The sequence below is a fragment of the Zosterops lateralis genome, assembly GCF_965231275.1.
Source record: "Zosterops lateralis genome assembly, chromosome: 5".
Classification (NCBI taxonomy): Eukaryota; Metazoa; Chordata; class Aves; order Passeriformes; family Zosteropidae; genus Zosterops; species Zosterops lateralis.
In genome coordinates this window covers 30,002,836-30,014,603 of record NC_139766.1, presented here as the reverse complement: position 1 = coordinate 30,014,603, position 11,768 = coordinate 30,002,836, and the positions used below count along the sequence as shown (strand labels likewise).

Sequence of the window (11,768 nt, the reverse complement as noted above, 5' to 3'; positions counted from 1 at the left end):
GCCGGAGGGGCGCAGCCCGGGGCGGGAGAGGCCGGCGGCGCTGGCCAGGAGCGGGCGGGCTGGCGGCGCTGGTGAGAAGCGGGCCGGCCGGTGAGGGGCTGGTTGAGGAGTGGGCGGGCCGGTGAGGAGCGGGCCGGTGAGGAGCTGGCCAGGAGCCGGTGAGGAGCTGGCCAGGAGCCGGTGAGGAGCGGGCGGGCCGGGGCGGGCCGGGGCGGGCGCGGCGGGGCCGGCGGGGCCTCCACGGGGCGGGGGGCGGTGCCGGCGGGCAGAGCGGCCAGAGCGGCGCAGTTTTCTGCAGAGACGCCGATCCACGAGTGAGGGGTAGCGTGTGCGTGCCGCCGTAAGTGCTGCCTTGCTGTCTTCTACACAAGTGTGACTGCTCCCCTTTCTCCCCTTCCTCTCCTTTCTCCCCTCGCTCTCCCAGCGAGGCTGGCCGGATAACGGGGCCGGGAGCGGAGCGCGGCCGGGGCTGCCCGGGTGCCGAGGTGCCGGCGGGGGGAGCGGGTCACCGCCGCCGCTTCGCCCCGCTCCAGCTGACTTTCCTCCTTCTCTCTGGCGATTGCCGCCCCCGCGGCCCCGGGCAGGCGGGGCTGAGCCCCGGGGCAGGTGCGGCCGGGCCGCCCCAGGGCCTTTCCCCGCGCTGAGGGGGCACAACCGGCCCGCCCAGCTTGTGCGCTTGGAGTTTTCCGTATTGAGGGGTACGGAAACTGTATATTGCTGTCCCAGGTTTTTTGGTGGTTTTTTAAATCTAGATGAGCACTTGACACCGTGTTTGATGTGTGTAAAATGTGCTACAGCTCACTGTCGTGCAGCCGGAGCGCTTTGGTCCCGCACTGCAAGCACGGACACTCCTGAGATTTCTAAAGGAGTATTTTTAATGCTTGCTCTTCTGCTTGCTGCTATTTATACCGTGCAAGGTTGGCAAGGAGAGGAGAGCCAGACTTTGAAAAGGACATTGAGCTTTAACTTGATACCATTGTTCCAAGGCCGAGGCGAGAGAGTGCAGATATTTAAAATAAAACAAAACAAAGAAATGCCCAGAAAACAATCCCATGAAAACACTCTACCTCTCTGTTTCCCCACTGGATGATCGAAGCAGAGAACTGAGCATCCTCTTCTGGTTAGGGTATGTAGGTGATGTTCTGCTGTGGGGTCTGAGCTTGTGCTTTGGTTTTATTATTTGTTTGCTTTATGCTTGTGATGTGATGGACAGTACAGCTGGTTAAACCCCACACCGGGGGATTATCTGAAAGATGAAGTCTCACACTGGCGGATGCATGACTTCCACTTAGGTAAAATAAATCATTACTGGTCACTGCCTATGCATTGTAAGGTCTTAGAGTAGTTATAGTGTTAAATATTGTTAACACTAAGTGTAACAAATTGGATGATACCTGTGCTGTTGAATGCATATTAATGGGTATCAATTTCTTTCTTCTTTTTCTGAATTAATTTGGTACACAGTCATACCTCTCTCTAAAGTGAGCTTTTCATATAGTGAAACTTAAATTTTGGGAATGGAAAAGCTTTAACCTTCATCACTTGTATGCCTAAGATTTTCAGAGTGGATGGTGTTAACTAATATGATGGATCTCCCTCTCTGGACTGCTAAATAAGATTGGTATTAAAACTTGTTTATTCCTCGTGACACGCAGCGTGCTCTGGTGGAACTGCAGAGCAGCATTGTAGGGCTGCCTCGCGTGACTGCAGACCTGCCACTGGGGTTAGCTCAGTTCTCCTAGTGCTCATTATCATTTGAGCTCTGTTTTTATAGAGTAATTGTACGTGTGGTAACAAGGCTCTGCTAAAAATTCATATAGAGCTTTGATTTCTGGCTGAGATCAGTCTGCTTCAGAACTGTGGCTGAAACAGTGATCATAACCTGGTACATCTAATGCTAAAACTTTACCTAATATGATTTTCTATTCAGAGGAAGTATGATTCTGTATGTAAAGGTTCCATAAGTTGAAAAATATTTGAAAAAATGTTAGATTTTTAGTAGCTAGCGCTTTAATGGGCTTCATGATATTTTTGAGCAGTTGTGATTTAGTGAATAGAAAGCCTTACTGCTGGATGCATAATTGTTCCTTATTCTCAAGTGTTTTACTTACACCTGAAATCAATATCTGAGAATTGATTAACTGTCAAGGCCTTGAAAAAGTCAAGATTTGACAGAGTAATGACACTCTAAAGGCATTTGGAGCTTCTACCTCTTTCAGAAATTTTGTGGTTTCAAACTTTTGTCTGCAACCATGTATATAAGAAGTAGGTTTCTTTTATAGGCAGAGCCAAGATTCTTGTACAAAAATGTCAACTCTAAGGAGGCTTTTTTTTTTTTTTTTTAATCTTGTAGGATTTAATATTGGGCTGAGATTTAACATGTCGGGTAGCTAATGGTCTCAACAATCTAGCAAAATAATTGCCAAGATTTGTAATAGGAACTGTGGAATGCAGATTAGCCAGCTGATAGCATGGGACTGATTTTTTTTTTTTTGTCTACAGAAACAAAAACGCACTTATGTTTTAAACATATATATGTACCATGTACAAATGTATGTGTTTTGTACAGAAATGTGGTATATTACATATTCATATAAGATGCTAAAGTATTATTAGCATACTGCTGTATTTTGATTGTTTGATGATCAGAGATAATTATGTGATCAGAAGGGTACATGCAGTATGTATGATTCAACAGAAGCTGCTGAAGTGATTTCCTGCCCCAAGTCCCTATTTCTGTTCAAGTCATTTTGTTCTATTCATTGTGTTTCATGATGTATCCTGATTTACTGTTTAATTGGGAAAATCAAGCATTTTTAGTTGCTTTCATCCCATTAATTTAGAGGATTACCTGGGGAGTTTATGAAATGCTCATTCTATGGAGTAGTTTGAAGTTAAAGCTGGAAAAGTTAATGCTCTTTATTCTGCTTTACTTGATTGCAAGAATTAGTGCTTCTTCAGTGTTTGTGCTGTGGAACGGGCTCTTGTACAGTTTGCTCTATGCAAACATTCAAGTGAGAATGATAACAGCCTACTTCTTTTTAAGGGAATGCTTGCACTGTGGAGTTTTTTACTTTTCCTGATTTATGTATGAAGATGTTTTTAGACTCAGTAGTTGCTCTGATGGAGGCATGGGAAGACTTGTTTTCTGCTTGTTGCAAAGACAATACTCTTCTGGTATTCTCCGTGTATACTCCACAGAGTGTGCTATGCATAGGTATGCTTTATTGTCTGACAGAAAAGTCAGTGCTAGTTGATCATTTTCTGTCCTCCAAGTAAAAAAATAATATTAATTATGAGTCTTAGTTTTCTGTATGGGTGGGCTTTTTCAGCACAAAAAGTTGTGTCAGGATTTAAATCATACTGTTTAGTGGGAAATTTCCTTTTTCCTATCCCTACCACCTATATTAACTTCAGTTTTATTTCATGGACTTCTCCCTCCCTTGAATGAATTGCATTAATCCTTTCACACTAAGTTAACTCAAACTGCTTTAGTTACTACTCTGTTTAGTTTTTGCATCAGGAAAAACTGAAGCTGCTCTTAGTGGGTGACTGATGTGATCTGTGAATTGCCTGCTTGTATTGGCTCCCAAGTCTCTGTTGTCATTCCTCTTTAGATGGTTCTCTTACGTTTGCCATTTTGTTTGGCCTTGCCATAGAATTTATTTGAGCCCTTCCAACTTGGCTAAGTTGCCAGTGTGCTCTCAGCAATCTTCAAATACTTAAACATTTCACAGTTATTTTTCTTTTACAGTCTTAGATAACTTTTTAAAAATGCAAACTAGCTCATTTTTGCATTTAATATAAATGTAGATTTAATGATTGCAATATGGTAACTGTGCAGGGAAATGAAACTAGTGCACGCAAGGCCCTGGGAGTTGAATATTGTAACCCACATTGGGTTTTGATGAACTAATTCCAGTGCAGACCCCTGTGAATGTGCATACAGAGGTTGTCTGTGTGCTCACAGTGACTGTGGTCGTCAGCTGGACAGCAGAATCCCTGAGGTGGGGTAAAACAGTTGGAATGTGTGTGTTGTAGCACTTCATTCTAGTGTCTAGTATTCCTAGTATCTCTAATATCTTTTACTCTGTCCTCTTTATGCTGTGTCTAACGGGAAGAAATAGGACGAGCTTTCTTCTGGAGTCAGTTTCTCTGTCCCTGCTGTATTTGCTCCATTCATGTCAGCAAAGAAATGGACAAGCCTTCTTCAAGAAAAACCAGAGTATTGAAGGAAGAGTTGCCATTACAATGAAAAATATGGTTGTAGATACATTCTGTGTTTTTTCCTCTGATCTCCTGTCAATGTATGAGGTCCATATAGTGTGTTCTGGACATGTTAGTTTAGTTTAGCTGGCATTAGCTGCATTATAGCATTAGCTGACACCAGTGAGGTCTGGATGGAGTGATCTGGGAAACGGTGCTTCTTTTTTCTTTCTGAGATCAGCTGTAAACCTGTGCAACTGGCCAAAAAAAAATTATTTACATCACCGTGCTCCTAAAAGAGTGTGATTGTGCTCTTGGATGAGTGTGAGTGGTTGGTGCTGTAAGTGTTAAAGACTGTGTTTTGCATCTGTTCATCCTCTGTTGGAGTTGTAGCTGAGGCTGCTGCCTTGTCATGTCTCTAGTGTTGAAATGCAGCAGACTGAATAATCTTGGCTGAAGAATTAAAAAAATAGGAGGATTTTGCTGCCCCATCATTGCAGAAGGGTTTGGGAACCAAGGGATCTGTGTGCCATTGCGCAGTCTGAGAGCATTGTGGTAAGGACCATGGGCTGATGAATAAACTGCTGTTAAGCAAGGAAAGCTAAGACTTGTCCATTAGCTATGGTTTGTGTTCCCATTCTCACAATTAATATGATCTGCCTTTCTTCTTTTACTTGGTGCTTTATCTGTATGCTTCTAGTGAGTCAAATGTGTTTACTTTGAGGACACTAAAGGTGAGATAGTTGGACTATTTCAAGACCATTAATTTTTAAATTGGAGGTATAAATGGAAGATGCTGCAGTGCTGGCTTATGCACAGTATACATAGTCTACAAGAATCATCAGTTCTTAGACAGACTCTGAGTTCCTTGCTCTTAATATCTGATTCAAATATTTTAGTGGCAGTGAAATATTTTTGTACTGTGATTATTAGGGGTATTTGATGGAGTTTTCATTACTAGACTTTATTTGAACATTTTTTAAACCTTCTGCTGATTTGCATTGGTTTTGTTCATACTTAAATTGTGCTCTTTCGGGTTAACAAACCTAAACATCACGGTTTTCAGAAAATGCAACTTTTATTGAGTCCCATCATTAAATTAGTGTATAACTTTCCCAGAAACTGGAGAAGTAAATGTAATAAAAAATGAACTGTTGGATCTTGATTTGCTGCTCTCATTTATCTGAAAGCTGGAGTTTGTTGGTGAAGGAGCTGAGCACTAAACACATTAAAGCTTGAATAAACCGAAAACCCACTAGAGTGAAAGGATGGGTTGTTTGGAGAACTACTTCTTGCAGCAAGGTGTATGCAGCAGTGTTAGAGTTGTCACTTTGTGGAATCTAAAAACTAATTTCCGTTACTGATCATCTGTCTTAATTCCTGGGTGTGTATTATCCTCAGTATTTTGGACTGAAAGAGAGAGCTTGTTTAGCTCTTCTCTGAAATTAGCACTGAAACTGTCTTCTCATACAGTTTTTCAGCACAGGCCTCTAACCTGGCTCATTAGAAAATTTTCTGTGGAACTGGACAACGGTACTTAGTGTGCTTGAGAAAGCCTCCTCTGTTGTCCTTGAAGCCATGTACAGGTTTTCCTGTGTAAGGCTCAGTGCAGTTTGCTACAGGCGATCCTATCCTGCTTTTTTGTTGTTTGGGTTTGGGTTTTTTTCTGTAAAAACATTGGTTGAAACTAGATGGTGCTTTGTCCATCACTGCATGTGGACTTTGTGATTTCTTCTAAGAGGATTGACAGGTTTTAGTTCTGCAAATGTGCTGGTGTTCAAACCGTTACTGAATTATTGTATGGCTCTTTTTGACTCCTCCCTTCTTTCTGGTTATTCCTTTGAGAAGAAAGAAAAGAAGAAAACGAATGCTTGTAGTGAACTGCTCCTTTCCACCTTTTGGACATTAGTCTTTCAGTTCTATATGTACATACTTATTTCTGACTGCTGGCTGAAGCTCTTAATGCTCCTGTGGCTTTGTTGACGCTGTCTAAGCGCGTGAAGCACTGATGCTGCCTCCACTGTGTCCATGTCGAGTTGCAGGACAGCTCCCCTTTGATGCTGCAGGTGTGATGCACACCTTTTCTGGATGTAGTGGCCTAGCAGTTCTGGGCAGTGTAAGCAGGCTCTGTGGCAGTGTGCTCTCACCTGATGTGTGCACTGATTATTGCTTTTTTCCCATCAGTCATCAAGGATCTTAAAACCATTACTCAGTGGCTGAGTTATCTAATCTTGGGAAGCCTATTGATTGCTGTTCCACTGTTGCAATCTTACCTAATTGCACAGCTTGTCTGCCAGTTTCACCCCTGCAAGACGCCTTCAGTGCTGACTTGACCATTTTATTACATTGTAGATACTAGAAGGCATCTACAAAAATTTGCAGAAATTCGGTGTTTCTTTGTGTTAGTACTATCTGAACAACTTCCTGTTTCAGGTGTGCTCTCTATCAGATACTTTTAATTGGGCAGCCTAAATGGTGCTGTATCATCTCAGTAATACTTCAGGTGTAACTCTGCAGGAGCTGAACTCTATTGCAGATTTCCATTTTGTATGCTTTATTTGCTCCTCATTTAGTGTTACAAGCCAAACTTATGGAACTTTATTCTTACTCCTTTATCTTTAAAGAAGTGTGGAAGGAACAAGAACCGTTTTTATTGTCTGTGAAATCTCATCCTTTTCAAGTCTCTGTTGGCAGCAGCTGCCATCAGCAGCCTGAAGGTGCTGAAATAAAATCTGTTGGTATGATTCATAGTTCATATGTGTTGTAACATGTGACTGGATTTAATGAATTGTTGCCAGAATTGTCTGAGAATTATTTTTATATCACGTAGTATGTTACTTACTGTGTTGTGGGTTTAACTCCACACTCTGAGGGTCCAGCCTTGCAGAAAAGTGGCTATAATAATAGTGAGACCACTCCTCGAGGATGTTTTGTAAATCAGAGGGTTTAATAATGAGAAAATAACAAAGTAAACAAAACAGAAAACAAATAATAAACTATGCACACTTGTCTGAGAGACCTCAGACACCTTGCTAAGACATCTCAAAAAGCCTTTACTTTCTTTTGTAGTTTTTTCTTAAGTACTAAATGTTTTAGGAGGGATAACCTGGCTGAGAGCCAATAGAGAGAGATACGGGGTTTGAAGAATGGTGACAAGATCCAATAGATGTTTCTCTCTTGGCACTGAGCCAATCCTTGTCAGGATATCGAACTTTCTGGGTTCTTTACCTTAAGGGGTGAGCCTTAAACTTGCCCTATATGGAAACACCTGCTGGAGGTGTGGGGATTGCATTACTACACTGTGTACTTTTTTTGATGCTGTTAAGAGTAATTTTATTTGTTGCTGAGTTTCAGGTAATGAAATTTTTGATCAACAGGTGGGTTGCTGGAGGTTTTTCTTTGCAAGCTTTTCCTAAATGAAAGGAGTTCCTCAGATGTTTTGTTCTGTTTGCATCTTTACTTGTGTCTCGGTATAGAAGCATCTCAAAGCTACTGATGTTCTCTGTAGTGCATCTGTGTTTCCTCTGCTTTGTTTCATTGTCATAAACAATTCATAGGACCTGTTGAGGAATTGTTATAGTTGAGTGTTATAAAGCTGAACTGTCTGGGTGTTGTCTCCTGACACATTATTAAAATCAGCCAGAGCCTTGATGCCAGGAGATAATAATGGCTGGTTCTGCAATCAGCATGGGTTGGTGGCCTTGGGCAGTTGGATGCCTTTAGGTGTTTGTACTCTCAGTATCTGCCTGGAAGGACAGCACAGGCTTGCCAGGCAGCTGGCAAGGTCACCTACTTCAGTGTGCTTGAATCTCTAGTAACAGAATGAATGTTCCTGTTCTGTTCTCATGTAATGAGTAGCTTCAGATTTGGAGTTGTGCAGACCACTGCTTCACCTAAGGATTCTTTGTGCTCTGTAGTCCTTGGTATTCTAGTAGCAGATAATACAAACCCTGTGAGCTTGACAGTTTTCTCAGGAGATTGGATATCCGCTTCATTATGTATACTGCTTGTGGTAAAAGCTTGCTTCTACCTTATTGCACAAGCACACAGATCAAGAAGATACCTGAGCAGTTTCTGTATGTGGTTAGGACTCATCTTTACCTTTCTTTCCTTGCCATGAACTTGTTTGGGTTTGTGTGCCATACATAGATTTTGTGTAATAAAATGTCCTACAGCGAGTGGGCTCCGAAGTCAAGTACCATGAAGCCAGTCTTCTGCATTATTGATTTCTCATAGGTTTCATAATAATTGTATTGAGCATAACTAGTATTTATTCGTGCTTCTCTGCTTTAATCAAGCTGCATCTCAACACTTACGAAGTTAGTAAGTCTGGTTCCAAATTTCAGCCAGCTTGAGCTGGTAGTTCATTTAATACCTTAATTGCAAGGTGATAATTGAATAGGAGTCGTTTTCAGTTTCCTACATGCAGAGGCTGTATCATTAGACCTTCTGAAGTCTTGCTAAATGCTGCCTCTACTGAAAGATGTATTGCAGCTTTAGCTATTACTTTAACAAGAAAAGGATTGAGCATGTTTTTTGTTGTTAAATTGGACTAGTAGCTTCCCTGCTTGCCCAGATAGGTGACTGTTGGCCAAGTGCATCAAGCATGGGGCTGGTGGTGCACGCTGTGTTAGTTGTGGTCTCTGAATGCTTTTCAGCTCTTTCCATTCGGCTTTTTCCACCTGTCCCAGCCTGGTGGCAATCAGGACTGTAATTCTTTCTCTTGGTGCTCAGCTGTCTCTTGCAGTGTCTCCTGTAAGGTGAACTGCTGGCCTCACAGAGGTCATAGCACTGTTGTGCTGATGTGTAAGCCTTACTCTACAACAGCATGTAGTCACAAAGACATTTGTAAAAAATGCACTTTTTAGATAAAATAAGCACTGTGGAGTCTTGAAAAGAATGACTGTAATGTACTCAAAACTGAGAAGAGTGAAGGTAAGAAACTGCAGTAGTTAGAGCAGCCCTCCCAGCAGAACATTTGACACTTCAGTGGTGTAGCTTGGCATGTGGGCACGCCTCCAGCCTTTACTCTCCTAGGGGCTACCCTGTTGGTAAGGTGTCACCTAAATATAGTAAGCCTGTGTGGTGGGGGTGGTTTTTTTCCCTTGCAATGGGCTATTTCCAGTGTAAAATAAGCAGGAAAGCTTTGTCTTTTACAAGGTCACTCTATGACAGACTTTCAGATATTTCCAGTTGTTTAGCTTTCTTATTGAAGGCCATGTAGAAACTGTGTGGCAACACTTGAGATCAATATTTCTGTTCTCTAATCTCTAATGGGGTGCATATCATTGATAAAAAGATGTCTGGTTCTGTAGAGGTCATTCCATATCATCTATGTAAGTTAAATTTAGTGCATGTTTTTATCTGATTGGTGTCAGAGTAAAGCTGCTCTTACAAACTGCTTACTTATTTATAAATACAGAGAATGCAAGCTCCCCGTAGAGGGGCAGCCTAGAATTTTGTTCTTAAACTGTAGGGGAAGAGACTTCTAGAAAAAAAAAATCAGTTGTAGTGTGTTCTTGATGGCTGGCTGATGGTAGTTTTGTTTTGCCAACCAATGGCTTCATATAAAAGTATGTTTGTGGTTGTCAGATGTAAATACAGTTGGATGCTATAGAGTATTAAGTTTCTTACTCTTCAGCACTAATCATGGTCTGCAGGTAGCAGAAGGTGGCTTACAACACAGTTACAAAGTGGTGGGCTGGCTCCTTCCCTGAACTTCCTGGGATGATCTTCTGCACCACCCACCACAAAAAAACCCCCAAAAAACAAATTATTAAAAATACAGAATGCGTGTCCATCCCATTTCTATTTACTTATGAGTGAACGCTTGCAACAGTGTACAAATGGGCAAGTCCTTGAATCTCTTAACTGTTAATAGTCTTTCAGTGTATATATTTTGTTTTCTGGTTTTGTTGTACAGAAGTCTGGTTTTGTTGTACAGATGGCAAATTCATCTTACTTTGCCTCAAAGTAACATTGAATAACTGGATAATCATACAATCTAAAACTGTTAAGAGTAACTGTAGCAACCCTGTGTTTTTTCATTCAGCAAAAGAATAGCATTTTTAAACACAGAAGATGAATCTGTAGTGTTGAAAAGGGAAAATGTCAAATAACATGTGTCTGTCCACTGAAGAAGTCTGTTACTGAAGTGATTGTGAGTGCTGTAGTATCTTTTCCATGCTCTTCAGCTCTTCCAGGAACTCCCCTCAGAAAGAGGCAGAATGGCCTTTGCACTCAATGATACTGCCTGAAGAAAAATTTAATCTCTCTGGACTAACGGCTGCCTTTCTCCAAACCAGTGACTTTGAGGTTAATGTTTAAATATTTAAATGGATTTGGCATGTTGCCATTTAAGTGGAACAGAATGTGCTTAACCTGAAAGTCAAACAGTTCCCTGGGTAGCCAAAAAATAAATAAATTACTCAATAGTGCAGTGATCTGGTAAATTAAAAGATTATAGTTTAACACTAATCCTCAACTGGGTTTTCCAAAGGAGGAATATCTGTCTGATTTTTTTCTGTTTAGTTGAGGGGAATTTTTATGGATGTTATCAGGAATTTTTACAGAAGTTCTTAGGCTACATGGTAGCACTCATCTGTGGGTCAAAGTCCAGTATAAACAAGTTCTAGTGTAGAGTAGTAAAAATAATATCTTATAGGATATCTTATCTTAAAATATCTTAAAGGATACTGGTCTGCATGAAGGAATTTTGAATTTGTTGAAAACTGGGTAGCTTGCTAAATTCGGATGGTTTTTAGTTCTCTTTCTTTGGGTTGGAATGTAAGGGTTAACCAAAGGTTTGATACATGTAAAGCTCAAGCTTAGTTTGGGAGTCTTGATACTTATGACTTGAAATGGAAAAAGTTAAAGAAGAAAGGCGAGAGCAAGTGCACCTGGCATTCTTCACATCTCTAGGGTTCTCTACCTTAATCCAGAGGACTGGATTACCAGTGCCTGCAAGAGAGGTGGGAGCTTTGACCTTGAGACTGCATCCCTAATCCAGTCAGATTCTGACTTTAGGCTTACCAAGAACTTGCTAAAAACATCCCACTTAAGGGAGGTTTCCTTGTCTATTGTGCCAAATGATGCAAACCCAAGTTTTCTGCCAAGGATCCCGAGGATTTTCTCATTTCCTTCACATTCTACACTGGTGACTGCATGCTCTCTGTAGGTGAAAGAATGAAGAAGCATTGAAGGCATGCTAAAGTAAGCTGGGCTGGACAGGGGAGACAGTTTTATTTCCTCATCATGCTTTCTTATACAAATGTCATGTTCAAGTTAAACAAGTATGTGAATTTTTCAACGTGTATAGATGTGGAACCTTACACTTTAGAACTCTTAATGAAAATAATTATAAATCCCATAACTCCAAGTCTGTGAAAGAAGTATTTGAGGTTGCAACAACTTCCCAGACAAAATAGTCACTTGTTTAACTCTGATTGTGTGGTATTTGTGCTACAGCACAGAAGTGAAATTGTCTGGGCCAGTGTTAGGTATTTGCTTGAACTCATGTTTGCATCCGAGAGAAAGGAATGACACTGCAAATGTCCAGCACA

At 41.3% G+C, this 11,768-nt stretch overlaps 1 protein-coding gene across 3 annotated transcripts in view; it reads left to right on the top strand.

Moving 5' to 3' along the window:
* The first annotated feature begins 242 nt into the window (after window positions 1-242).
* MTUS1 (microtubule associated scaffold protein 1) overlaps window positions 243-11,768 on the top strand; it is a 114,235-nt gene continuing 102,709 nt past the window's right edge. The window contains exons 1-2 of one of the 3 annotated variants that reach the window (XM_083861925.1): window positions 299-340; window positions 1,214-1,292. The gene's annotated coding sequence lies outside the window, so the exon portion shown is untranslated. Of the gene's footprint in view, window positions 341-1,213; window positions 1,293-11,298; window positions 11,419-11,768 lie in introns of those variants that run through there. The other 2 variants (XM_083861924.1, XM_083861926.1) reach the window with 2 other exon arrangements.